Genomic DNA, 25785 nt, shown 5'->3' with positions numbered 1-25785 from the left:
CTGCAACCATAACAAGGTGAGACATGAGCCAATGTCATCAGATTGGGCAAAATATAATGGCCAATTAACATGCTGGTGAGAGAATAGAGGAAAATAAACCCCAGTAAAATGTGGCTGGTATTTAATTAGTACTGTCAGTTTTGGGAGAAATTTCTCAAAATGTAGATGTGGATAATACTTTGATGCAATTCCATTTGGTATCCACTCTAAAAAGTTTTGCATGTGTGTGGGGGAAAAAAAGAAATGTTTGCTAGAATACCCTAGTGGGGATATCCATAGTAAGACTGGTAGCATCAGCAAAAATAATAGAAACACACAGATGTTCATGGAAGTCTGTCACAAAGACTGTGTGTGTCATCACAATTAAGTTTTAAAACAAGCATGCTGAATTTCAAAACTCAATTTGCACAAGGTATTTCAATATACAATATCATCTGTAAAAAGTTTATATTACAACAAAATTTTTGTGCAGTATATTACAAATTCAAATCCATTTTTAAATGAAAGGAAAGAATGGACGAGCTAAAGACCATTAATATGGTGTAAGAAGGAAGCTCTGCTACTGAGAGTTCCCATCGGCTGTGGGCCTCTGCTTTTCATGTTAGCCTGCACTCAGGCCTTCCACATGCAATATAATTCCACCTCCCATTGAAGCTATTTTGACTGGGAATACATTCTTTCTGCTTTAAAATTCTGCCACATTCCAGACCCTGAGCACTAACTCAGGTTGGAGAAAAGACATCACGTTTCTCCACTGGAATTCTGGAATGACAAATACTAAACCCAAGCTAATAAATAATTGTACAGAGAGGAATGCATATACAAGAGCCTTCACCTGTAATCACTGCATCTTATTCATTGACTTGGGTCAGTTTGCAAAGTTTTAAAAATGGGGGAAGGTACAATGGTGTTTGATAATATTTGTCTTTTGTTAGTCTAAAATAGTAAGCAAGTGAGAGTTTCAGTTGGAAACTATAAAGTCAAAACAATGTAATTGTTCCATTTCCAGAAAGATGAAATAGTTCATAGTAGGTCAAGACTTCTGCTAAATACAAGTAGAAGCCCAATTTGTAAAAACAGTAATAGGAGAGACCTTTGAGAGTTGAACTAAGGATCTGCAATGGTCTGTAGGCAGGGTTATCATATCTCCACACATGATACAAGATGTAAATATGCTAGGATCAAGCAAAGGGCCACTACTAGCAATTTACAAGCAACTAGCTTATCCCAGCGTCATTGAGTTTAAAAATGGAGAGGGAATTTGAGGACTCAAACACATGTATTTTCTACCTCTGCCTTGGCCTGGATTCTGAAGCTGCATAAGAGTTATGCAAAAGCTTTGGGAAAGCAGAATGAGTTTCTTCTCCTGGTGTTTAGTGTTAAGAGTTGGGATGAGGAAGCTGAGCTTGAGATGCTGGTAGAATTGATGACTACTGATCTGATGATTGTGTCCTCTTTATGGAAAGGGCCATTATAAATCTAGGCATAGTGAGAAACCACTCCTCAATGCATTCCCCTTGAAATGCTGCAGATAACATGCAGCCTGCCTCTGAAAACATTTTTTTTAAAAAAAAATATGAAGCTACCCAAAGCAGGATCCAAAAAAACTAGGTCAAAGAAGGCTAAAAGAACATTAAATATTTGAAGAACATCAGGGCTGAATGAACAAAAATTGTCAAGCATTTCCAAAGAGATTCATAAATATTATCTTTCTAAGTAAAAGGCAATTCAGAAGGATACTGAAGTCTATGAAATAGGCCACCCAACTGTCGGCACTGAGATTATCAGTATCACCACACACTCTGTATTCTAACAAAAGAAAGAAAAAACATACTTTGGTAGTCAAAGATAACACCTTCTGGAATCTCAAACATTTCATATTTGCAGGATACAGTACCTAATACATGAAAATGATGAATATGAAAGGATACCAGGAGAACAAGACTCTCTAAAACAACTGAACAAATAGGAGGATAAGTGGGGAGGAACTTGGCAGAGTAGAGTGAGGGAAAACTGTATTCAGATTATATTCTATGCAGAAAAAATCTGTTCAATAAAAGGAAATCTCTCTCTCGCTCTCGCTCTTGCTCTCTCTCTCTCTCCCAGATTAGGAGAGAGACAAATATAGCTAAAAATCTATGCATAAAAAAGAAGATACATTTGAAGGATGCTTGCCAAGGTTATACATCCAATATTGATTTCTGTTCATAGCATACTGGTGAATGCTGAATTATATCTGCAATTCCTCATGTGCAGGAGAAGCCAGAAGGAAAAGAGTGTTAGGTGGGGAGTTTGTGTCCACTAGTTATTAACTCCCCGCCCATGGTTTTACTATTTGATTATAAAGAGGGTATGGCAATTGTAACTAAACAGCATGTAGTCGTAGTGCGGATGTGGCCATGTGGCCAGGAGTAGGAGCCTTTCCTGTGAAATGGGAAAGAAAGGATGAGCATATCTGTGTCACTGTGGATTTTGGGAATTATTTAAATTCACTTAGCATGCTGCCACACTGACATCTTATTTTGATCATGTGCTCGTAATCAACATCCTTTTCCTTCTTCCTTGTGCTAATCAGACACTCTGAAATTAAATTAAACTCAGGACCTATGTAGATGAATACAGTGACAATTGCACAACTCTCCTTGGGGATGTTAATCTTGGGGCAGAGTGACATGTTAAGTGTGTGTGTGAAGGAGCAGGAGTAAGCAAGTGGGTGCAGGGAGAGAGAGCTTCACTGACACTGTGATAACTGTCAAGATGGGGAGAGGATACAAGTTTCAGGAAACTTCTGGCCAGCAGCGCTGGCATATGCGTAACGTTCTACCATGAGGCAGGAGGATTGCAAGTCTGAAGTTAACCTAGGCAATGTAGCATGACCTTGTCTACAAGAAGAAATTCTATATCGGACTAAGGGGAATAATTGTTTCTTTCTTGTGGAATTATGAATTTCTAGTAAATTGTCATGAGAAATATCATATCAAAATTGACAATATCATATCAAAATTGAAATATCATATCAAAATATCATATCAAAATTGACAAAAAGAGCACGTAAGTTTATGATTTATTAAAATATCTGAGAGAATTAATCAAAATTTGTATTCAGGTATTAAATATGGGGGAATTATTTAAAATACCAATATTTTTGAGGGCCATGAAACTATTAAAATATAATTCAAAATTAACTTCAGTGAAATATTCATGTCAACTTTAGTAATAAAGAAAGCTTTTATTTTTAAAAACATTGTAATAAGCATAATTAAAAATACACACTCCTGTCAAGTGTTAGAATGTCACTGGAGGCTATTCTTTAAATGCTGAAATAATTTAAACATTCTAAGTTACTATTTAATGCATTTATATATATGCTTTCTTTAATCATAAAAATATTAGAAGAATATATTTTGTTATGTTTTGTTTTGTTTTGCTTTGAGACAAGGTTCCTTTGTGTCCTGGGTGTTCTGGAATTCACTGTGTATACCAGGCTGGCCTCAAACTCACAGAGATCTGCCTGCCTTTGCCTCTCAAGTACTGGAATTAAAGGTTTTCACTACCACACATGGCAAGGAAAAAATAATTTGAATAATAGATTACTTAACGCGAAACAGTGTTGGTTAGGGGAAAGAGTTTAACATTTTCTCACAGCTAGGTATAAGATACTGTGTCATAGTTTGTTAGGATCTTCCTATAAAAGGTTAGATAAGATAATGTTCCTGGTTACTTGTCTCGTATGAAGGCTGGCCTTAGTGATTTTGAAGTCTACTAGATGTCTGAGAATAACAATATTCTGTGCAATGACAATGCTGTATATTTCTCCTACAGTCAATGCCCGGTTCCCCCTCTGGCATCCATTCTGTCACTATTAAGTTTTATAGTATGAAGTCATCCAAATTAATGATTAGAATACCTACTTACTCATGGGATGTTTGTAAGAACCTACCACTGACAATTATTAATGTAAACACTAAGAATGTGCTACACAGACTACTAACTCAATTTACGAGTTGATATTTAGAGAACTACCCAGGAAAGGATGACAGTATCTACTGAAACTGGACTGAGCTTCCTCAGAGAATGTCAGAAGGAAATCCTGTAAGGCTCTTCATGTTGTCCTTAGGAAGGGGAGAGGCTTTCAATGATTAAATTAGAATCTTTAAAGCAAGAAGATTGCCCAAGGTTATTTGGCAGAGTAAAATATATCAAAGCCTTAGGAACCCCACACTAAATAGGTAATAAGCCAAAACAACCAAGTTAAGGAGACCGAGAAGAGTCTTTTGTAGCAATCAAAGCATCGATAGCAATACACAGACACAGGAAGAAGGAAAACAATCATTTTAACTAATAGTTACTTCATTTTGAGCTAACCCAATATGAGGAACAAGTCAAGAAATAAACAAATGGGAAGATCCTCTCTGGATTTTTCATCTAGTAGGTCACAGTTGGCTTTAGGAAGATGAATTTAAAGAGAATGAATATTTTTGTATGTGGGAAAGTCTTGAACATGACTCAATTCTGAAATGAGTCCTTTGAAGCACTTGGGAGGAGAAGAAAATGTAAGTGACTGGTGTAAGAGATTGACAGGTCAACCTTCAGAGCTTGACACTACTGCAGCAACTTTGAGCAAGTCAAGGACAAAAGTCATAGACATAACTTATAAGTATATGGTACTTGATACTAAATTTGTCATACAGCATAGACAGGCTAGATATGTGCTCTAGCTTAGCTTCAGTCCCTCAGGAGACAACTCTGCCTCTAGTATCCTGCAGGATCACACTCTCTGTCTAAATACATAGAGAATGAGGAGCAACCCTGGGATCCAATGTGACAGCAGATTTGACGCTTAATTCAGGTGGGAAAGGAGCAACTCCATCTCATTCACACTGACTAATGGGGGACTTTAAGTTTTGTAAGGTTCTAGACATAGACATGTCAAAATGTGAAAAGTATCAGACAGTAGATGGCTATGGAGACAGATAACGTAACCTAGATGTGGGATTATAAAAATGTTTGAGTTTTTGCTTTATACTACTTTCTGTCTAAATAATTTAGTTATGCATAAATCCTTTTCTAGTTGCATTATGTGTTTACCTCAAACTAAAAGACAACAAACCGTTAAAGCTGTTATAATAGAAAGTCAAAAACTGTGCAGAAGCGAAAGCAAATATAGTAATTTCTACACCGGTGACATTTCCTTAGTTATTTAAGTGGTAAGAATTTTTTTTTTTTAAAAAAAGAAACTGTATTCAAATTTGATGATAAGAAATACCTGCTGGCTCTACAATTGTGAAAAGTTATGCCTGTTTTAAAACTCACCCCAAAGATAAGCACAAGTCGCTGATATGATGCCCATGGAGGGGCAGGCATGGGGAAGTGCTTCCTATCCTCCCTCAACATTTCAGAGAAGCATGAAAGTTGTGCTTTACCCAGTGCAGAGGAGAATGACAGTGAGACTCAGACTATCACACAGTGATCCTACTCAGTAGGAGAGCAGGTTCACTATTGCTATTAATTCATTAATTCTAATATCTAATATGATTTTGTAGATGAAATGATATCAAGCAAGATAAATGAGTGTATTTGAAAATGGGATTTATATAAATAAAAATAATTTTCATTTGAAGACACTATTCTAGAATTTTGCTAAGGTACAAAGAATTTAAGCATTCTAATGTTTCAATGTTTATTAATGCATATTTATTTAATGCTTATTATTATGTGCCAATTACTGCACAATGTGAAGTTAATGAAGACCACTGATCTTGAATCGGATACCACACTCAGAGGAATAGGAGGAACTCTGTTTACAGAAGTAACCCTCACTAGATTATTTTTGTAATTTGGGTCAATTGATAAGAATTGAGGGTACAATTCTTCCCAAAAGAAGAATAGTCTATATTCTAGATATACAATTAATTTTTTACCCCAAGAAAATAATGAAGTGTAACTGAACTGGTCAATTTTAGTTTAAACATGTCCTAAAATCTGAGAACAATCATATCTATGTTGAGCACCCAGCATTTTTCTATTCGAGATCGACTCTGGCTATCATTAAAGGTGAGAAAAAGAAACCTGGTCTAGTCATGTGTGTACCAAGTGCTTGGTTGAACCTGCCAAGATGAGCCTGCAGAGCTCAGCAAGACCCTAATTGTGCCATTTCTCCTTTGTATTCTCTGGCATTGAGCAGATCTGCTTCACATTGGGTTAACCCAGAGGAGACAGCTGCAAAATATATTTCCAACAATACTAACAATTGAATGGAACACTGAGTAGTTACACTAACAGCTTGAACTTGAGCCTTAAAGTGATGTTTTAAAAATGCAGAACCAGTGAGAGTTACAAAAATGGTGATATAAAATGATTGCATTGAGCATAGCATTTTGTTTTCTTCCTTTGCTTTTCTTAATTTCTTCAAGAACAATTATAGTTCATCATTTCTCCTTTACCTCCATTTTGGAGAAAACATGTAGATCAAGTTGCCATTGTGAACTTTGCTTGGAAAACTTAGACCAGAAGCAATTGTTTCTTCTGCCCACTGTGTTAGAGTGATGCTTGTATTCTTACTTTGTAACAGAGAAGAAATGAACCCACATCATTTTAAAAATATAGGAAAATATTAGATGAGTATATATATATATATATACATATATATATATATACTCTGTCTCTCATATGTTTATTCTGTATCTGATAAAACTTTGTACTGTAGGGGTTGTCTTATCTTCCCATTTTTTTTTATGGAAACAAAGTGAATACTGTACCTATTCCCAATTTGTAAATTCTTTTTAGTTTAGCATACAGAGTCCCAACTCTAAACTTCTCATATATAGATAGTTGTTTGTTGTTTTTATCATTTCAAATGAAAGTGATAAATTAATTCAAAATGTCATTAATTCCTATAGCTATTTTAGTGCAACACTTTATATCATATGTTGTTCTTTATGTATTAACTTCAGTATAGAATAACTCTTTTGTTATTTATGGTTAGGGGAATGTACACAGAATGTTTTCACGTTTCTCAGAAGGCAACAGTCATTCTAAATTACTTCTCCCATTCCAAGTAGAACACCTTTGGACTCAGTAAGTTTTGATTCTAGATAGGTACTTTATTTACATATGTATTTGCATTTGCATAATGTATGTTTTTCTACATATATATTCCTTGTTTGACCTACTTCAAATAACCCATAGTAAAGATGGAGGGGATGGTTCAGTACCAAGAGCACATACTGTTCTATCAGAGGATCAGAGTTTGGATTCTAGAACTCACCTCAGGAAGCTCACAAACACCTCAGCTTAAGATCCAGAGGATCAGAACCCCCATTTGCTTCCCTGTTGTGGGTATCTTTATCCACAAGTGTGCATGTATGTGGTTGCAGACACATACACAAATAAAGTAATTAAAAATTGAAATAACCCATGATAAAAACAAGTTTTTTCTTATAATTTCTTAAAGATAGTATAGTTCTAACTTACAAGTTTGTCTAAACTGTCCTATTGTTCTCTCATGTCCATATAATAGAAAAATGCTAAGATATTTGAGTAATAAGAATTTGCATAGTTGAAGAAATTTTTGGAATTAAGCAACTTATTTGAATAATGCCAAAGAATGTTTAGAAGGTAGTTTCTTAGCTACAGAGATGGAAAATTTAAAGCTATCATAGTTTGGTAAAAAATCTTGAGGGTCCATTTGCTTTGTGTATATAAAAATGGAGTAATATGTGTAATGCCAACTGCTTGAATAATGTCTGAGTCTCTATTTAAAGCCATCTTTGGACCTAGCTAACCAAGCCTACTTGTTAGAAAAGGGGTATAAACACTTTATCTGTAGCTAACAATTATTGATAAGATATTTGCCAGACATCACAACTAGTGCTCTGATCTATCTTTCATTATGTTAGTCAGAGAACTGTAAGATCACAAATACATAATCCTATTCAATTTTTCCTTTGAAAACAATCTATTGCATCATGATATTATTGACATGTATTATCTGAATACAATCAGTAAACTTCGGTGAAGTTATTACCAATTAACCTAGTTGGTAATATTGATCAAATGATAATTACCTGATAATCATTCCGAGCATATGTACTCTATAGCAATTATAGGCACCTTAAACACTGGAAATTAAATCTGTGACAGAGCCTCATCCATCCAGTGTACAGCCATTTTATGTAGGCTTTCTATATAACCTCAGTTTCTCTTCTTTTGATCACCAGGGATTTCTTTTTTAAGTAATTAATTAATCACTTAATGTACATCAAAATACTGCTCTTCCTCCTGGTCCCTCCCCTTCTCCTCTGAGAGGATGGGCTACCCCCAACCCTGAGTATCTCCCTACCCTGGTACATCAAGTCTCAACATGATTAGGCACATCCTTTCCCACTGAGACCAGACAAGGCAGCATGAAGAATGAGCTGAGTACAATCTATGTGCTGTATCCAGGGATATTTTGAATAGAGGACTCTCTAGTCCTGACAACAGTCCCTAATACTTGATGAGGAAGAAGTGTACCTGACATCCAGATAATGTTGAGAGTCTTTTGCTGTGTTACTTATGGCCTCTAAGAAGCTCATGAACTCTTACTTCAGGGACTGTCCTTTCTCAAGGAGGTATGATCACTGCTATCTCCTAATTAACTGTTCATTATCTTTTCTTGTTTCTGGTAAATGAGTCTGAAGCTCTATGCCAAAGGGTTTCTTTTTGTGACTTATAAAATGGGAAAATTAACTTATGTGTACACCCTGTCCCCTCACCCAGGCTCTGAGTGACTTAGAGGTTACCAGATTTGCTTAACTTCAAAGTAGCTTGACACCATCTGAGCTAATGCCAGTTGTCCATATAAACAGTAATGTAGACTGAAATCCTATATATGGCATTTATAATATTTTGCAGCCATGAGTTTTCTACTTTTCTCTGTAGATGCCACTTATTTCTGTAACCAGATAGAAGGAAAGAGAATAGCCCATATATCTAGAGATCTTGATATCTAGAAAACTCTAAAGTATTCATATCTTCTGAAACCAAAATTATGCTTATTTTTACAGGTATAAGTTTGATATTTAGGGTAACAGAAAGACATGTTACTAGCTTTAGATCATCGCTGATTTGAGTGATTTGCTCTATCTAAAATTTATTTACAGTGTAGTCATGGGCATTTATTCTTCTTTTAAAAAATCTATTATCTTCCATGACCTAGTTATTCTTGAGTTTTAGAATATAATATGCATTCTATCATGTAAAATATATTTTCAAAACAGTACTTCTTACAGTTCTCTCAGTAGAAGTATTTACATACTCTGTAAAGACACAAGTGAGTTGTAAGTCATATGGACATGCTTACATGCATTTAAGCAGATTCTGTGGTTTTCTCAAAAGTTTTGTCTGTATTATATAAAATAGTGTTTCATCAAGGCAGTGTTATTTTCATTTCATTTTCATAAAATAATTTAAAAATAGCTAGACATACGTTTGGTCAGCTTGATTGTTGAACATCTTAGGACATTGAATCTGCTAGAAATAGCAAGCATTTAATAGAGGTCAGCATGTAAGCTTGTATTTAGTGACCAAAATCCCATGTTGGTTTTTCTTCACCATCTTTTCAAGGATTCATTCCAACTCTGCTGCTCAAAATATAATTTCTAATCAAGTTTTCTTATGTAAGGGAAAACTTCTTGGCATTAGAGATTACTTTCTTTTATTATTCCCAATTTTTTCAGAATGTTAACCTCTTCATTCTAAAGCTGCTGAATGCAGACAGCTTTCCCAGATCTCTCCATCTGAACATATTACTCTCCCTGCACAACTCCTCTGTTATATTCTATAGACTTTTATGATGAGTATCTCTCTACTTTGAAATATAACTATGAGCTCCATGTCTCACCTTTCTTACTATATTTGAAAGCTTCTTTAAAGTGGGGTGAATACTTGACTAATATGTCTCTGCAGTATTCAGTTGGATAGTTTTGCACCCAGTAATAAATCCATATTCTTTTTTTTCCTAGAGAAACTGCTGTTAATTCATATTTCAGTCTAAGATATGGATATGAGTAATTAAATGAAGCTCCTCTTCTTTCAGTGTGTATAATGCAGTCTGTGAAGGTACATTTTAGGGATATGCTCCTGTTGATGTTGCATTTATTTCTTTCAGAAGGAACACATTCATAAGGAGCTACTGACAGCTCCTGTCTTCTGGAGGACAGAGAGTCTATTTTCTTTAACAGCTTCACCCTTGGAAGGTCAACCATGCTTTAGAGGATAGCCATATACCCATAAATATAGGGGCAATGCACATTAAAGTCAGTGCATCATTAAAATAGCAGGGCATGACATTGGGATGGAGAAGGAGGTGGGAGTGACTACTGGGGAAGATAGAGAGCAGTTGGAGGTAAAGAGTATCAAATGCATTGTATGAAGTCTCAAAGTATCAGAGAATTAATAAAAACCTATTTAAAATTGTAAATGATAAATGATGAGATGATATGTTCATAATTAGTATTCTGCACAAACATTTCTGTGCATCCTCCTTGTATGAATTTTTATTAGAACATACACATACTCATTGCTTTTTGTATCTCAAACTTGTGATTTTCCTGTACAGATTATGTTGAAGAGATGAATATTGAAATAATGCCATAATTCTAATCAGTATATATTATAAATGGAATATAAAATACCTTTATAAAAAGTACCTTTATAAAATAATTTACATGAATACAATAGTAAATACTACTAAATAGTAAACCTATTTCTAGTCGCTGAGTACTAATCAGCCTTTTCACCGGGATATCAAAAACATTTGACTTCCCATATTTAAACCTTAAGCAAAAATGAAATCAGAAAACAACTTAAATATTTCAAAGCTGACCAGAATCATAATATCAAGGAACTCAGCTACTCATTTATGATGGACTTTTTGATATATCCTCAAGTGTTTTGAATCATAGTTTTTTCCTCATTTGAAAATGAATATAATAGCACATGACTTGCCTACTCTGAGTTTCTGGGAGGTTTACTTATGATTCCATAAGAAAAAGAATTTTCAGACTCAAAATGTTTATTAAAACTGACAATGATGCTGGTTGCTAGTCTAAGAAAAATCGATCTGTGGGAAATGTCCACATAGCCCCATGTCCTTTCTGTGCTCCAGATAAGAACTTTGTCCTTGAGAAAGATTTGCTGAAAGGTTTAGAAACCCCATAGCATTGGAAGAGCTGAGCACAGACAGCACATCCTTATCCCTCAGTCCCTGGAACATACACCATTCTAGAAAACACTTACTATGTGTGCACAAAGGATTAGGAGTACCACACCCTATGGAGTATAAATTAGGGTTAGAAAATTACAACACAAAGTGGGTATATAGATCCATGACAGAAGCATGGATCCATTAACCATGGCTGGTCTCTGGTCTGTACTTTGCAGGGGATGAATCTTATGTCTCTCTTTTTCCTCATGTCCCAAGTAGACATTCTATTTTTTAAGCAGAGTAGGCATGTTTTCTGTCCTTGGTTATGTTGATTTGTGGATTGGACTCTTTCATGGCAACTCTTATTTGCCTTTTAACATTGACTGCCCTTATGTGTGACCTTCATCCTGGTAACTCATGAAACAATAGTATCTTAAGTTGATAACATTTTGTTATATCATCTTAAACGTTGTCATATTGTAAGTGGTTTTGTATAGTCTTTGTTACGACTTGTTCATGAGATGGCATGTTTAGATAGCATTCATGTATAAATGCTGTGTGAGGAGACATTTAGTTTGGCAAAATAAATCAGCATACAAATATGTTGAAGGAATGATAAAGGCAGAAGGTGTGTTCAGTATTCAGTGACATGTTTACTTTTCTGGATTTTGGACATGTAAGGAGTACCATGCTGATACAAGAAAACATGGTGAAAGGTGAGGGGAAGAAACCATGAGGAACAGGAAATGATTGATTTTTTTAATATTATTATTGTTGGTTTTAAAATATTACAAAATCAAGCTTTTTGGAGTTTTTTTAAATATATGACTGTTGCTTTATTACTTTATTAGTTTGTCAAGACATAATTGGTTTATTTCTCTACTTGATATAGATCTGTCTGTGGAGTCTGTCAGTATGTCAAACTATTATATCACTAATTGTCCTGCAAGTGTGTGAATTAGTTCAGGATATCAGAAACTGAGCTAGGAACAAGGGAGACTAATGGGATAATAAACAGCACAGGTAAGGTGAGTAGTACGAAAGCTAGCAAGAGCATTTGGTGGAAGTGAGGAGTTAGTACTTCACAGAGAACAGGCCAAATGAAGTTAGATGCCTGCCATACACTAGGATTCCAACAGAACTGTCATGCCTGACAAGGAGCCACCCACTGGAAAGAGTAAACCTTGAGGATTTTGTATGCCAAGGACAATCACTTATTGACGTTAGAGACATTTTTAAAAGTACTGCGGGGTCGTCAGCGGATTGTCCTGTGAGTCAATGCACCTGATAGTAAGCCTGACATCCCCAGTCCATTTCTCCAGGATCAACTTGGTGTGCGCGATCAGTGAAGTGACTCCCCAAATTGTTCTCTGATCCTCACATGTGCGCTGTAGCATGCCTATGGCTACACACTTCTGTGCAAGATAAATTAAAAAAGTAAAAATATAAATGATAATCGTAAATAAAGTCTGTGGAGAAAGTGTGGGGAAGCAATAAAGACAAGGATGGATAGTTAGTTGCCCTTTATTGAATGTATGTCTAACTATTACTGATGTGTTGAATATTGGCCAAGCTCTAGCAGTAAGTTTCCTTTGAAATTTTTTTTATGCAGATGATAGTAAAGATAAAAATAACCTGCACTCTTCAACTTCTCTCCCAACTTGGAAAGGAAACTAATTAGGTACACGATAACTGAGAAACATTTTATTACTAGATTTTTTATATTTTAAATTTGAGGCAGGTGACCTGAAGTATGGTGGTTGGATTTGAGTGTTCAAATATTTGGACTCAAGATTTTTTTTTTCAATCATGTCTACTAAACTGTAAGATCCCTTAGTGTTAAGGAATCAGAGAGTTAACATTTCATGGCTCTTTTAGAGACCACTTTTTCTGGTGTCCAACTGACTACCTTGTGATATCTAGCTATTTTTTTTCTTGACTTCCTTCAAGGGATTTACTCATTTCCTCCAATTACTTGTTTGTGTTTTCCTGAATTTCCTTAAGGGATCTATTCATTTCTTTCTTAAGGACCCCAATTGTCTCCATAAAGTTGTTTTTACGGTCTTTTTCTTGTGCTACTGTTGAGTTGGAATATTCAGTGCTTGCTCTAAGAGGAGAGCTGGTTTAGTTGGTGACATTATGCATTTGCTGGTTTTCCTTGTATTCTTATGCCTGCCTCTAGACATCTGAATTTGTGGTAATTAAAGGTCTAGGTACTAATATCTGAGTTTGTCTTCATTGTATGGGCATTTACTTTCTGTTTCCTCTCTGGTCTTCTGGTCTTGTGGCCTGGGGTTTTCCTACTCTTTGTGGTTTCTAGTGGAGTAGGGAGTTATGATTCTTTTTGAGGCTGAGGTATAATTAGGAAGACTTGAGACTTGGGATAAGTCGGGGGGACACAGAGCTAGTGAGATAGTGGGGAAGGTTGGGGGAGGCATATTACCTTGATATCTAGCTGGCTTTACATAAGCATTCTCAATATTGCAAGGTAGGGTATTTTCTAAGGCTGTGAAGTGTCTTATCCATTCTATAAAACTCAGGTAACAGAGAAGAGACAAGTATCACAAGAGGTAGTATATTTATTATTGTTTCTTATGTCTTTGCAGACTCTAATTCATTCAGCAAGTATACAATAATATAAAGCGTGCCTTGAATTTTAAAATAAGTTTGAAATATTCCAATTTATAGAACTTCTACATGCTTTCCCAATTCTTTGTTTCTTCACTGTATTACGGATGAATAATTTAGTAATAGCTAATACTGGCCCCATGGGCATTTTGTTTATAGATTGTCTAACACCACTCGGAGGTTTAGCTTCTATTTATTTCTTGTAAAAATGAAAAGGGTAAATGTGCTTCATCCAATAATAGTAGTGAAGTATTAAGTGTATTGGTTGTTAATACACTTATAAATATGTATGTGTACATATTTGTTATTTTTTCTGTTTTAGAGAGATGACACTATGTTGGCATCCATCCTACCTGTAGTAGCAGTCATGAGGGTTTCCTGCTATCTTTGTGTCTACTCCTTTGTCTGATATGTTCGTCTGAGAGACAGACCATGCTCAGATTGCTACACTGTATAATAACGTTCCATTCTATATCATTAGTTTCCCTCTCTTATCATTAAGCCAGTGTTTTGGTCTCCTTAGAATGACTAAAACATTGAATTACCTCTCTACCCTACATCCTCCCATCTCAGAGTGGTATGTCCAATAATAATCCGTTGTGCCTTCTTTGATAATTTCACGAATCTGACATTGATTTCTATTTCAGTTTTCAAGGTTTATTGAGAGCCATGTGCTTGATGTTGTCATTTTGTCTCCCATAGCCATTCTAGTTATTATTCATTCCCTCAAAATCCTGCAGTTGTTTCCCAGTGCTTATTACCTGACTTCCTAGGTTTCTTTTAAATTATTTCCTCTTTGTTACAACTTTGCCGTCATTGTATTAACTATTACTCTATACCACGCCTTCATTCTGCCAACAACTTCCATCACTAGATACTTCTCTTTCATCTTCCTAAAGTAAACTGGTTAACTATTCCCATCCTTCATGGCCAACACCAAGTTTTGTCTCCTTCATCAGTCCTGTCTTTAAAATTAGCAATGTATATAATAGATTTGGGATAAAAGAACTAGAGGGACAAACTGTATTTGTTATCTAGAAAGTGCCTAAGCTTGAGTACCATTTTCTTCTCTTGACTTCAAACATGATTTAAGATGATAATTGATTTCCTGTTGAATCTTGTGGGTTACTCTTACAAGGACTTTTCAAGGTTCAGAAAGCCCAACAAGTAAGTTGAAAATTATAGTTTGTCTAGAGATGAAGAATAGTTAAGTTGACCTTTTTGGATGATTACTGTGGAAACTGGATTGATGCAAAGTGTACTGCTTAGGGCAGGACCCAGGAGCTGAGTGAGTTTCATGGGGTTATCCTAACTTCCATAAAAAGTATTTAATAAAATCTATGCCTGTTATTATATTTTGCACTTATGTAATTGAGACTACCGTTCTTTCAAACCAAATGACTGATTTTTCTCAACCATTGAGTTAGAAACATATGAAATTAGTTTGAACATTTATAGTGAATAGCAATCATGGACATTTTAACTAAAAGTAGAAAAATTAACAGTGTGGTTTTGTTTTTCTTCAAAAATTAAATAGACTGAGATTTGCAATTAGGATGATCAGGGTCTGAGGCTACCTTTATTTTCCAGCTGCAGGAAAGGGATGAATCCTGGCTCTGAAGATGATTCACACAGTATAGTGGTTAAAAGTGCTTTGCAGTAAATGCTTCTAGCACTGAGTATAACAAGCCTTTTTAGAGAATGAGGAACTGTGCACATTTGGTACAATGGGAAGCCAGCATTGGCTAAATCTCTCTTCAGTGAAGAGTGTTACTACTCCAGCCCTATTTCTAACAGGAATCCCTTTTGTTTTGTGTTGATAATCTGTATTTCACTTATAATATAATATGAACAGAGATGTCTGAAATGGAGGTATTTTGCCCATACCTCAGGACCTATGGTTCCTTTGCTTTCAAATTGACTAATCAGTGACTATCAGAGGTTCTTCAATATATGTCTTTGCTCAAAATTTTGATAAGGATAGACTAGGTTAACATCTGACTTCTTAAGATATCATTATTTTCAAATTTTAGACTAGAGTGTGCTATTTTTTATAGTAGATAATATGTCTCTTGCTTTTATGAATCCAATTCAAAATTTGGGATCTGAAGTACTATGAATAAGTTGGGGTCCATATGTTTGTATGCTAATATTCCTATACATGTGAATACCATCATATACAGTTAAATTTCTAGTGCTTTCTAGAACTTTGATGAGGTGCATAAACTAGTACCCTGACAAGGCATGTAAAATCTATGCTAGACATCAATCTACATAAATGCTTAATAGTATTTTAGATATGTTTCTTAATTTATATCCTTAGAGTTTATTTTTTCATTTTCCTCAATTAAAGTTTACTTGGTTCTTTAGCAATAACTATTAAAGTATAGTGTTTAATTAATTTATGGGGAAAAATCTGCAGTTAAATATGTCAGACATGGTGTCACATGGCTTTAATCCTGGCACTGGAATCAGAGGAAAACATGCCTCTGTGAATTTGAAGCCAGCCTGGTTTACAAAGTGAGTTCACGGTCAGCCAGGACTACATCGCAAAAACTGTCTCAAAAATACAAAGCAAAACGAACAGCCAAACCCCCAAATCATTAGAAAAAAATTTTAAAAATTGATATTGAAACGTTTTATTCTTTTGAGATATCATTTTGTTACCATTACTGCAGAAAAAACCCTTGCTGGTAGTGGTCACACACACGCAGTTAATCCCAGCACTTGGAGGCAGGGGCAATAGGATCTCTGTGAGTTCAAGGCTAGCCTGTTCTACTGAGAGAGTTCAGAGTTGCAGGACATCCAGGGATACATGGAAGAAAAAAAAGTCCATAACATAATCTTACTGATACAAGAGGCTTAGTTTTTACAAGAGCCTTACTTTTACTTAAAATAGAACATTTGATGTATTGAATTACATTTGGATACTCTTTGTCACTGAATATTTTAGGTGCTCTTTAAGGAGGAATTTTCTTCCTCTTAAGTCTCTGCCACTACTATTTTGTGTCAAAAAGCCAATCAATTCTGTCAGGGACTGGGACGGTGCTTAAGAAATGGAAAACATTTCTGCTGGCGGGTTCACTATTCATTTCTGACACTGGCTGGTACAATATCGAGCACTTTAATTTATTGAAGTTGCTATTCGGAAAGTAAAAGCCATACATTCTCCTACATGAAACCTATTCAACATTTCTTTTTATCTGTTTGGACACAGTTCATAGCTTTTTAATAAAACATTGAACATTCATCTTTTTAAACTCCGATACAAATGGAAGGTAAAACTATAAACTGATTTGAATTCAAGGCTTGTTTTTAACATTTACAGAAATCATGAACTATCAAACTAATGCCATTTTGAATGTGAGATTAAGTGAATTCCTGCTTTGCTCATTTTGGTTTTATTTTTATAATCTGGGTGCTTTGAAATACAATAGATGGTTTTTTAAAGTCCATTTTGAAGTCAAAATTATTACTTCTTTTTGCATTGGGTAAAATATATAGACGTGCAGAAGATCACCTATGGTAATGTTGGGAATGAGAGTAAGGATGTCCAGAGACTAAGCCTGTCATGTTAGCCAGGTGTCTTCAATGCAGAACAACCAAAATTACTCTCAGAATCGTGGCAGCAGGAGTGCAGGACACACAGACATTTATCTAGAGTTAGGTTGGAGGAGGCTGGGTGATTCAGATGTATGGTGAAAATTATGGTTAACTCCGAGAATCATTTCTTAGAAACAGTTAGGCAAATTAGGCTACTTGAATTTACTTTGTCTTATTGGAGTTGGCTACCCATATTTTTTTCACATAGATTTAAAAAAAATATATAAATGAAGGTGATATCTAATGAATGCTTTAAAGAATGCTTGTGAACAGAGTAATGACAAAAAAGTTCACTTTCATATTGTCAAATTATGTATTCATTAAATCGCAATATTAGTAATCCATTGCAATGCGATGTTTGAACTAACACTGTACTCTATATACTATACTTAGTATTTACTTTACTAATATGGCATGCTAAAACACAATTTTAGTAAATTTCACCTACGTGTTATTTTGCCTATTGACTATTTCAGATGAAGAACTAGACACACTCATTCTGGTTAAAGTAAGACATCTTTTTTGAATGATCGTAATGGCATTATAACATTTCCCCCTTTGCTTTCCTCCTTCCAAACCCTTTCATATACTCCTCCATAGTTTCCTTCAAATTCATAGCCTCTTTCCCACTAATTATTATTGCATATATATATATCTGTGTGTGTCTGTGTGTATGTATATGTTTGTTTATTTGTATGTATATACACATTGATTACTAAATATAACCTTTTCAATCCATATAATGTTACCCTGTATGTTTTCTGTTACTTTCTATGTTTTCTGGATTGACCATTTAAAAAAAATTAAAGCAACCACCGTATTTTTATAAACCATATATTATATGCTGATACCTATTTAAATATCTTGATAATGAAACAAAAAGGCTGAGAGCAGGACACTGCTACTTCATTTGTAAATGTTTTTAAATGAATGCTGAGTCTTCACTACAGATATCTGAAAGCAAGAGTTAAGTCTGTTGCTGTAGCCTGATGATAAACCACCATCCTAACTTGTGCTTGGCCCTGGATTAAATCTCTGCTACTCTATTCAAAAACAACCAAAGGAAAAAAATCTATTGAATTAATATTTAACATTCATACCCTATACAGTATACCAAGTGTATACAATGTCTCGCTCAATGCACAGTAAGTTCTCATTACCTATCACTGCAGAGTATCTGGGTTAGATTTCAGACTTTAAGATATGCTATCAAAATATCCATTGATGATGCTATAGAACTTGTAAGCACACATATTTTATACAAAACCTGTGTAGTCCTATAGAGGAGATCCACAGACACATTTGGATATCATCACTGCCTTGCCTACAAATATCAACTGATCTACCTGCCCTCTGCCATCAGCATCTTCTCTGTGGCTGACAAAGGAAACTTTCAAGCTAAGTTTGAAAATCTACTGCTTCTGCATTTACTCATCCAAAGCACTGGGCCAAGTGAATATTAACAAAAACATTGTTGTGTTTTTTTTATCATCTATTCTACAACACTTCTCTACTGCAGAAAGAAAACGTTCCCTCCTGGCATCAACAAACAACCAAGCATTGCCACACATGAGAAGAATAAGAAGTAAGGTTGGTATTAAATGAGAAAAGAATAAAGCCCTTCTTTTAAAATGAATTAGGAAGTAATACTAAAATATTGTCATGGAGATGCATTTAAAATTCTTTTTCAAAGTTCAAGGAAGGCTTCTATCTGCCTTTCTTGTAGTTAAAGATAATAGAAAATAAAGGTTAAAATTCTTCAGGCAATGATTCATATTTGCTTTAGGGAAAGTTCTCTTTTGTTGAGATGAACAGGAATGTTACAGGGACATACAGAAGAAATGCATTATAAAGTATAAACTTACAATAACCATATAGTTTGTATTTTTACATATTTTGAATCCGGCTACATACAGTTAAGTAGATAGCAAACAGTTAGTTTGCTGTTGATAATAGTGAGGAGTAGTCACTGTATTCAGTGCGCTTTCTAGCTGAAGGCCGAACAGAAAGTACTGTTGTAATGAGGGGATTTTATGCCCATTTACTGTTCACTTAGGCTCAAGCATTAAGTTCTGGAAAAGTCCATTTGGTATGATTGATTACAGCAGCACTTCACCATATGGTCCCCAGACCTGCAGCATCAGTGTCATCTTCAAACTTAGAAACACAGCTCCTGAGCCTCGCTCCCATCTACTGAATCAAAAGCTAGATGAAAGCGAGAATCAGCCTCCATCACGATTTTCAGATGATTCGGTTGAGCAGACCTGCTGTTCTGAATATTTGGAGACATCGCTGATATCAGGGAACATGACCAGTTGTCTAGCCAGAAAGCAAGAAGCTTCTCAAATGAATCATCCTTCCTTAATGATACAGAGAAAAGTTTTTCAGAAGGAAAGGCAAAAGCCAAGAATGCACAAGTGTGTGAGAACAGGAGACAAACAGGACTGAGGTTGCAGCCAGGTGTTAATGGTCTGACACTTGTGTTAAGGTAGGTCTACACAGGGGAGCTTGCTGCCCATGAACACCCCCCACCCAAGGGGAAATGGAAATGAAGACCCACAGCCTTCTTTTTCAGAGAATTTTACTGCTAAGCATGCCTGCTGACTGGTCACCTGTCTCCTTCTTCTCAATGTGCTGACAACAACCCTCACCAAGCAACATTTATTCCTGAGTCCCCATTGGTCTCTGCTTGCCTTTTTCATTTTAAAACTTTCTCTGTCCCAAATCAAAGTTTTAGAATCTAAGAAAGTTATCTGTCATTGGAACAGATATAATTTTAAAAAAACCATATTCCACAGTTCAAAGAGCTATAGTGTTTTGTAAATCCTTGTAAATCCTCTGGAGGAAAGAAGCCATTTTACATTATATATATATATATATATATATATATATATATATGATTTTAGTTGCTGATTACCCAATTTAATGACATCTCTAACAGATACATGAAAAGGCTGTTTTGGATACATATGAAGTATTTCATGATTGTGATAGTCTCTTCTATTTAGCATTTTGATATTAACATTGTTAAAATGTGTTGACAAAACAGGACATATTAGAGTGCATCTTGTATGCTATGACTTGTATTCAATAGGCTGACACATGAGAATCAAGAGGAAAAATGTAGGATTGAGTAATGACTGACATCCAAGCCAGGCTACACAACAAATCACAACATCTGAAGGGAATTTGTAACACTGTGTTGCCATATCACATGTTATCCCATACCCCTCTAAAGCCATAAGCTAAATTAAATTCTTTTATAAGTTGCTTTAGACATTGGGTTTTATCACAGCAACAGAAAAGGCATTAATACACAGCCATAAAGTTGGACACTTGGTTTTATGTAATTGAATTTTATGTAGTTGAAGAGAAATATGATTACAATTTCAAACACTGAGAAAAATCCTTGCAAACTGTTGTGTGTAATTTTAAAATCACGCTTACTCCTTTGCTAGGGCCTGTGCTCCTGCCTTAGCTCCAAGATCATGTTCCCACCAGCCTCCAGAAAGTCCGTTCCTCCTGTCTGGCTTTGCCAACCCTTCATCAACCACCCTGGCTTCTTTCTTTCTCCCATCCACCTTAGATCCACGGAAGAAAAACACTAGACAACTTTATTAATTTAGAACTTGCCAGATAACACAAATGCTGGGTGAAGAATTTCCTGCCCTAACCTTATCAGCCAGCCTATTTAGGCCATCCTCTCGTTGTGGAGGCTGCCATTTCAGGCCACCTAAGATCTTACAAGGTTGTAGCATACCTCCTATTCCAATGCTTGCCTGAAACCCCTCTACTTCCCTGTGCCTCTCCTCCTCTTCCTCCTGGAACCCGAAAGTCCCATCTTTCCTTTCACCCAGCAGTTGGCTTCTGACTTCTTTATTGACTAAATCAATAACCAATTAGGGAACCAGATTTTAGTATCAGCTCCTCCCCTTTACAGGAAACTGCATGTCTGAGGAAGATAAGGGGATGCGTAAAAACTGAATAGGACCTAATTACATTAGGCTTAGGCGCACGCCCCCTTGTACTTCCTACACCCATATTTATACTGCCTTGTTCTTTCCTCACATTTCCTTATTGGCCCTTTTGAATGTCACTGTCCTCACTTCATCATGTGCCATTGATTCTGTCCCTTTCAAACCTCTCTACAATAAGAGATTTTCCTAAGTCTCAAGCATGGGATTCTTTTTTGTTCATTATTCCACTGACTTACCCACATGTTCAATTCTTGTGTCTTTAGGTATATTTAATCACTTGTCTTTTATGTGCGGTGCTCTGTCTCTTCCTACTGTGATCCTCCCCCTTTCTGATTAGTTTTTCTTGGCTGTCTTTTGATCTCACTTTTCTGAGAACTTTCTATTACTTTCTTTCTTTTTAGATTTTTTTCTGCTACTCTTTTTCAAGAAAGAACTTAATGCTCTGAGCAAAATGTCCTTTGTGTGTGGCTGCCTCAACGGACAGTTCTTATAGCAAGATGTTAAAGTCCCCCAAAAGGCATCATTCTCCATTACTTATGCCTCTAAAATATATTACATTATTAAGTCCTCCTATTACTCTCACTTTCATTTATCCTTTTCTTTCACGGAGACTTATCTCAGTCTTCCTTACACACCCACACATCAACGCACATTTGAACAGCAACTGTACTTTCCGTGAGCATAACTGTTAATATGAGCTCGTCTATTTATTTTTGTTATGTTATTTCTTCAGATTGCAAACTATGTCTACTGTTACATTAATTGGAAGTGAAAATATAAAGAAATCTTCCTATAACCCATTATAATTCTGTGTATATTAAGTACTGATTCAATCCATGACCTAGAAGTTCCTATGCTGAGTAATAATAGTTCATTAGTAACTGATTTTGTTTGGATTTTAGAAGTCAGAAATGTAACAGCAACAAAATTATATGCTATAGAAATCTGCTCTTCTGATGGGCAAGATCCTGTACCTGGTTTATGATATTAGCTTATGAACAACATCTTTGGTAACCATTTGGGGTTTCTTGATAATAGAGACATGTCCAGAATGACATAATCACCTAGATTGTGACAGAATGACAAAATGAACTAGACTTTTAAGAAGGAAGTAGAAACTTGAATTTAGCATCTCTATGCACTGCTTTTAATAGATCAGGAAATAAGTCTCAAAAACATCCTTGGAATGGGAAGAGTTCAGAAATAATTATGTACTTTTTTCCCTTACAAGATAATTATCTTGAAAACTTACTCCCAAACCAATGCTGGGTAGCTTCATTTGTTCTCATTAATTTGTGAAGAACTTAGGCCACTCTGATGACACTGAAGCTATTGATTCTCTCATGTATCTTCTGGTTGTTCTAGCCATTGCAGCCATAATGATATTTTTCTTACCCTACCCTAGCTTACAAGGTTTTAAGCAGGAAATAGACACCACATCATTTCCCAAGGGGGCTCTTATTTATATCAGGAATATAAGTATATAATATTTAGAAATATTATATAAATATAAATAAATAAAATACACTAACTGAATGTATACCAAAAAATACAGGAGCGAGTCGGGTAGAGAGAAATAATTTCCTTTGGTGAATTTTCAAGGACAAAAGAAATGTGTGCCTTGTGATGCTACTTTTGAAGACTATTCTATTCTTTATTATTTCTAAGGATATAAAAGTAGATTAACTTATAAATCTCTAATACATCCACGGGAAGGCATACATACTAAGAAGAAACCGAGATGATTATGATTATGATTATCAGCTGTCATTCATTAATTGCCTCTGTGGAGACTACAATGGTGAGCACTGAGACAAGGCATTAAATCTGTGGGTGTTTAACCTTAAATGACATGTCTGTTGACATATGCCCTTTAAATCTCAGGGAAGATGGAAAGAATTTAATAACATAAGGAAGAGTACTGTGAAATGTTGTCATTTGGACTTTGACCAGTAAAACAATTCTACAATAAGAAGTTCCTGTGGTCTTTATCTGTGGCAGAGGGAGTTGTCCTTGATGAAGGGTGAGGACTACACATCCCTGTGAATATAAGGACAGGTATTTAGAATGTAGCTAGGAAATATACTGGTTTAGGAAAGTGGTGGCTGTAGGTTCTCCTCTAAGATCTGTGACTTTACTAAGTAGTTGGCTAAAAGTCTGGTACCAGGCATGCTTTTCCTCTTAATGAACAGGTTTTTAGTTCTATTAATAAGCTGCTGGTTCCTGCCAAGCCAAGGGTATATATGCTACTATGTCATCCTTATGTTTATCTTCTACACTTCTTTATTGTTGCTGATAGGCATCTTAGCTGTCTAAGATGTTGGTTATTTCCTTCCTTTGGAACATTATATGATGCCTACAAAAAACCCACAACCAATCAAAATGCAGAGCAGCCTAGTCCCAATGGATATGTCTACACAAGAACTCCTAAACTCTGGGAACATTACAGAAGAGGCAGGGGAAAGATTGTAAGAGCCAAGGAATCAGGCTGTGAGAGTGTATTTCTTAGTAATGTCAAAAGTTGCACCAACACTACTGTCTAAACATGAGCTGAACAAATACAACAAAAATGGATGTGCCAAAGTAGTTGAGAGAAAAACCCAGGAGTTCTTAGCCCCACCAAAAGAACATCAGGCAACTAAGGAATGCTGAGTGTGGGGTGGGGTAGGGGTGGGGGTGAGGGAAGAGTCTTCTCCAGGGAATAGCGCACCAATTGGTTATTTAATACAAAATAGTTATCCCTGAAAATTCATATATACAAGAGACAGTACACTGAATAAGCATGTTATATTTAGAAGTATATGTATATGTACATGTATATGTATGTAAATGTCTCTTTTATTTCCTTTGAAGAGGGAATGTAATAACTATCCCTAGGCCTAGGCTTGGAAGCTTCCAGCCTCCTTACAATATAATCTTCTGCAAGTCTGGACCTTGAAGGTTTCAGAGAAGCTTCTGTCTGCTAACCCAGACCTAGAATGTTTCAGTCTCTGAAGTTTACTGCTGAATAAATTTATCCTTTCTGTTTCTTTCTGAAGTCTAGCTGGCTGGTTCAACTCAGCTGTTGTGTATCAAACTCCTCTCCAAGCTGACTTATTCAAAGTGGCTTCTCTAGGTTTCTGACTAAATTGTTCTGCTTGGAAAAATTGCCTCTGAACTCCATAAACTGAACTCATACTCCACCTCTCTCCCTGCACTGCAGCCTCTCTTTCCTGTCTGTTTTCCTGAGAGTTGGGCATATCTTATCTTGGACTCACTCTGTCAATTCTTTCTCTGATTCATCACTTTGTCTGCCCCTCACTTAGCCATCATTGTTAGAGATTAAAGGTGTGTACTCAAGACTTTTCTGTATTCTAGGTAGATCACAGAGACCTAGGTCTTTGGATGCAATTTCTTGCCAGGGTAGCCATGTTGCTAGTTTAAAATTCATCTATATATTCATATACATATATGTATGTGACAACAGTTAATGGGAACCAAAGGTCACGAATTTGAAAGAAAGCAAAAAGGAGTATATCGGAGGGTTTAGAGGGAGGAAATGGAAGGAAAAATGACATAATTTCAAAAGTTTTAGAAGGCAACTTGATAGTATGATCATCTAGAATGCCAATATCAATACATTATCCCCCAAGGACCTATGGCTTCCCTAAGCATGGTTTTTGACTGTGTTTACAATACTGAGTGAAATTCCACCCTGTGAATCAGGCTGAAAATCCAATGAAGAAAGTGATTAGTTGCATTCTACAATAGTTTTGGAACTACTATACCAGTGGGCACATCTTTCATAGAATGTTGGAATTGTAACATGGAAGGTTCAGTGCTCTATTAATCCATTGGTGTCTTTTCTCTGCTAGCAGATTCCCTTGAACATTACAGTACTATGAAAGATAGGCAATAGTAAGTTTCCTGGTCAGTTCAAGATCTTTTATCTGTGTCCTACAATGAAATGGTGTAGTGTCTCCAGGTGTAATGAAGATCTTACCATCTACAATTATCATCTTGTTTGAATGCTTCTGGAGAATCTCTGACCAGTTACTCAAATGGAGACAACTTGTCCCTGGCACTGAGATTTTCATTTAGTAACTCATGTGTTTCTGAGCAGCATTATTCACTAATATGTGTTACTTCTGTCTAAACTCCATTTTAATTAGACTCAAAATATGTGGGGTTTAATAAGGCCATTTCGTAGTTCTTAAGGTTGGTTGATCCATTGTTACCTTTCTTTTCCTTATACCTCATCTCTCCCCTGTTTAAATCTTTAGTTCCCTGTATTCTCTGCCTGCTTTTAATTTCATCTATGTTTTCCTATCCCTTCTTTTTCATTTCATTTCATTTCATTTCATTTCATTTCATTTCATTTCATTTCATTTCATTTCATTTCATTTCATT

This window comes from Grammomys surdaster, unplaced genomic scaffold (genome assembly GCF_004785775.1).
Source record: "Grammomys surdaster isolate TR1022 unplaced genomic scaffold, NIH_TR_1.0 191, whole genome shotgun sequence".
Classification (NCBI taxonomy): Eukaryota; Metazoa; Chordata; class Mammalia; order Rodentia; family Muridae; genus Grammomys; species Grammomys surdaster.
This window is presented reverse-complemented; position numbering follows the sequence as displayed.